Source organism: Lethenteron reissneri, chromosome 51 (assembly GCF_015708825.2).
Source record: "Lethenteron reissneri isolate LAM-NWPU_2019-01 chromosome 51, ASM1570882v1, whole genome shotgun sequence".
Classification (NCBI taxonomy): domain Eukaryota; kingdom Metazoa; phylum Chordata; class Hyperoartia; order Petromyzontiformes; family Petromyzontidae; genus Lethenteron; species Lethenteron reissneri.
In genome coordinates this window covers 1,144,243-1,149,089 of record NC_083829.1, presented here as the reverse complement: position 1 = coordinate 1,149,089, position 4,847 = coordinate 1,144,243, and positions in this window count along the sequence as shown.

Genomic DNA, 4,847 nt, shown 5'->3' with positions numbered 1-4,847 from the left:
GTGCCGTGTCAATCCGCTCACATTTATGTGCTGTGGATTTAAAGTGTTGTTATTATACATACGCACTTTGTGACGTCTGTGCACAACATATATGTACAAATACTACTTGCTGATAACATATTGAATGACTGTCTTTGAAATATATATGAGCAAGCCTTCAATCTATTAATAGTTTCTGGACTAGCCTCTGCTGAACACCGCTGAGCAGCTGTTAAAGTCTGGCCAGAGTGATTTCCATTCAGGCTATGCTGATTCCTTGTATACAGCCTTGAGTCAATGATGGCAATGCCACATTACTATGGCCGGGGGTGGGATTGACTACAACAGTAGCAGTCTGTTACATAACTTCGTCGATTTATCAACTCAATTGTCCCAGTTTTATCTTGTTTTATATTTACAGAGCACCTTTATTAAAGGCGCTTAACGTAATTAAAAAACGGTATAAGCAACAATGATTTAGATGGCAGAGGCGTGCAAAGGATGAGGAATGGGTGATTATAGCGGTTATAAAAGGGTAGAGGAGTGTAGGGAAGACATAGCAGCAGACCCATCCCTAGGATACCGCGAATCGGGGTGACTGCCCCAGGCCCCGCGCTTTGGGGTGCCCCGCGGTCAAAGGTGTCAAATGTAATAATGTACTTGAAGGAGTTGGGGTACCCACACGGTGTCAGTTACCCCGTGATCCGCACCCCCCCCCCCCCCCATTCACAGCCCAAGGTAACAGCGTCGCATTATCCCTTCCCTTATATATAAAAGGGAAATTTGTGAATGTGTGTCTGTTCGAAATGTTTAGCATACTTCCCGACATGCAACAAACTTGAAATTTGGCATGTGGGTAGTTTCCAGACTGTACACAATGTAAAACGTATAAAAATAGACTTTTGTGGGGGGTTTTTTGGGGGGGGGGGGCGCAATAATGGATATATTTTGCACGGCAAGTGAGCAGTGACGTCACATCTATGATGTCACCCGCATGCGGCAGCGTCACGCAGTGTGCCTGCTGACGTCACGCATCCCACCCTCTGGGTAGGCCGTATATTAATCCAAGACAATAATCCATGTCTCGGACGAAGCCGGGTAGTAAAGCTCGTTTTATATATATAAATAAAAATGCGTTTTCTTGCCAACTTTTCCAAAAAAAAACAACAATTCTATCCGAGACACAGATCTTAGCGTTGATACTGGAGAGTTGCATGGCAAGTTTTGTTGCGGGTGGCTTAAATCAGTTGTTTCTCAACTCCAGTCCGCACAAACAACCTTCACGATGCTTACCAAGCGTTGCCATTTGTCGTCTGCTGATTAAGCCACTAGACACCGCACTCATTATTAACGATAATTGCTTATTTACCCGGGAAAGCCATACTGACGACAGATTATACTCTTCTTTCAGGAGTGTCCTGCATTTGAATGTTTCGCCAATACAAATAATATACTAAAAAATGCAGGCTTCGTAGCCCATGCAATGGTTCATATTTGTTTTTGGGTTCTGGCCAAGTAGTAGTTTTATGGCAAGGACAATGAAAATACCACGTGGTCCAACCCAAAAACAAATATATAGATCACCAATTACATTGCACGCGATGTGTTTAACGATGGGAGAAACCCCGTGCGGAACAGAGCGAGAAAAGACAAACTCCCACACACAAAGGCGTTCGTGTCAGGAATCGAACCCAGGTCCTTCTGATTGCGACCCCCTGTTACCCACGTGGTGATTGGCAATCACGGAAAGCCGTGTCATGGGGCGGTCGCGAGGACTGAAGTTGAGAAGCTGAATTCGGGGTTTCGGAGGTTTCCCGGAAACGCAATTGCCCTCGGGCACGCGCGTGTACCAACATGTGTGTATGTTGAACTTATTTCGCACCGTACGTAGCCAACCGTACTTATCGGAGGTGCATCATATTTCGGCTGCGTTGAAAGTGTCAAGCACTGCTCTTTATAGCTAAAGCCAGGTTATATTTGTAATTATTTTCAAACTACACAACAAAACATACTTTGTAAATATGCCATCGCGTTTTGCCCTGACAGCTGCCTGTTTTTATGCTGCACATGAATTTTTTTTTTAATAAAAATAATTTAACATTCAAATAAAAGCAAAAAACCACGACGTTTCGATCGCTTGTGTATTTTCTACCTATGTGACTTTACCGAAAGAACCAATAATATGAATTCCTGCAGTCACGAAAGTTTTAAGTCCGGCATCCGTTCGTGGACATGGTTTTTCCACCATGTAGACAGACAAAACCTACGTTTAGACGTAAAGCGGCAACTGACCTTACATTTTGAAATTACATCCAGCAGTGGACAGCTCGTATCTAGCTGGTGACTACTATGTGGATTGTAGGAGGGTACAATTTAAGTGTCAATCCCGCCGTCGTATGCGTGGTAGTGGGTGTCACTGTGGTGAGATGTTAACTACCTCGCCTGGTATACTGGAGGCCGTGGGTTCGATGCCGTAACTAATGCCTGTATATTTGGAGTTTGCCTGTCTCTCTCCTCGTGGTCGCGTGTTTTTTTCTCTCCGGGTCTTCCGTTTTTTTTCCCTGCACATTTAGAATCAACATGCGTTTAGAGTATTTGGCTACAATACATTTCCACATGATATGCCACTCACTTTATTGAGCTATCATTTGTGGCCAGGTCGCTTCTGTAAAAGAGCTATATAGCTCAGTGGACCTTACCTGGTCAAATAAAAGTTTATATTCTTTGGGTCTTTCGGTAAAGTCACGTAGATAGGAAAAATAATTAAATAATAGCATACGACATTTCGATTGCAACACAATCAATCGTCATCAGGTACAAATGAAAGAGAAAATAAACCTAGTAAACTTAGAAATAGAATGCAAAACAACACAGAGAGTCGGCTAACATAACAGTCAACACCCTAACTGGTTGATTACGTTTATCCAAAGATTGCTAAATTTAAGAGAGAGACAAAATTTCACACTTCACTTCTATCTAGTAATCTTTGGAAGAACGTAATCAACCAGGTTATGCATTCATTGTGTGTTGACCGACTCTCTGTGTTGCATTGCATTACATTTCCAAAATTTTACGAAGTTTGTTTGACTAAGTGTGTTTTCTCTCTCTCTGTGTCCTCGTGTTCTTGCTCTATCATTTCCTGCAGTCACGAAAGCTCCAAATCTCCCATTGACATGCTAATTTCTCTACCCCCCCCTCTCTCTCAGCCCCCCTCTCTCTCTATTTAAGGCCTCGACACAGAGGCGTTGTTTCTTTGTGTGCCTATGTGTGTGTCTCTCTCTGTGTGTCTCTGTTATCTCTCTCTGCTTATGTGTCTGTCAATGTGTCTCCGTGTCTGTGTTTTGTCTCTCTCTCAAATTTAGCAATCTTTGGAAGAACGTAATCAACCAGGTAGGGTGTTGACTGTTATGTTAGCCGACTCTCTGTGTTGTATTGCATTGTATTTCTAAGTTTACTAGGTTTGTTTTCTCTTTCATTTGTACCTGGTCATGATTGCTTGTGTTGCAATCGAAACGTCGTATGCTATTATTTAATAATAATAAATCCTTCTACGTGACTTTACCGAACGAACCAAAGATTAACGGTAACTGTGTTCGTGAATGTAACTCAGAGAGTCGAAAATAACTGCTAATATAGGCAGGTAAGAAGGGAACATCACAGCCAGTTATGACCTAAACAAGTTAATAACGTCCTTGCTTCACAGTAGACATTAGATATCCCGTGCCGGCGATGTGGTCCAAATATGGCCAACCTTGAAAAAAAGTAAAAAATATTTCTAGACGGCAAAATTACTCAATTAGATTCGCACAGGGCAGCAACCATCGCCCCCACCACCCACAAACTGCGAAAACCTTCCAGGACTCTCCTGAAAAGTAGTCACGAGACTCGGTGAGGCTTTCTTGGGGAAGCGAGCAATACAAACCTTTCATGCCAGTATCAAAATATAACAGTTGGTTTTACCCTTTCTGGCAATAAAACAGGTGTTAGGATGTTAAAACACCAAACGTAATTCTTTTTTAATGAATCTTGTCTGCATTAACCACGCGTACTTGTGGTGAACATGTAAACAAAAACGTGTTCTGATAATTATATATATGGCATTGTTTTCTGGTCTAACACTTTGAGATTCAGATCAAAAGAAATCTGTCTTTGGTGTGGACCAATCAGTTCCAAAGACACCTCAATAATAGAGGGTTTTTTTGGGTCAGATCGCGTAAATATATAAATGTGTCGTTCAATCCCACCACCACCCGTCACAGCCAACTAGTAAGGGTTGTCACGTAAACAGAACATGCCAATTCGTCACTAGTGTGTTGGAGAGCCAAGCCACGACGTGACAAACCTGAGTACGACGTTTCGCCAGTAATTACAACTAGCTTCATCAGGCGACAGCCAGTTTCGTGGAGAAGTCCACATTTTTCGTTCCTCATGTAGAGGCGGAGATGTGGTGACCACGCTTCTGCGCCCTTGCGCAAAGTGGGGGGGGGGGGTGTTAATAAGTCAACGTTCATTATGCATGCGCATTGTGCGAGCACCTCCAAATGAGTACGGTTGGCTATGTAGACGTTCAATATCCATACAATATTCCATGTATGAAGGAGAGAGAGACGTGCATGTATGTATGATCTGTGGCAAAGGATTGTCAAGCAGTGCCCTCTAGCGGTGTTTGGTGGCAACTGGTCATTCCACATTACCAGTCCCCTCCCTCGCCAAACCAGTCGCTCGAGACCTTCTCCGGATCGAATTCCTGCCGTAATCTCCCCTCCTCCCCTCCTCCTCCATCCCTCCATCCCTCACATTCCTTTCACGTTACACAGGCGGCTCGCACCCAGAAGCTCGTCACTGACACCTCATTGCCCGCCCCTTAT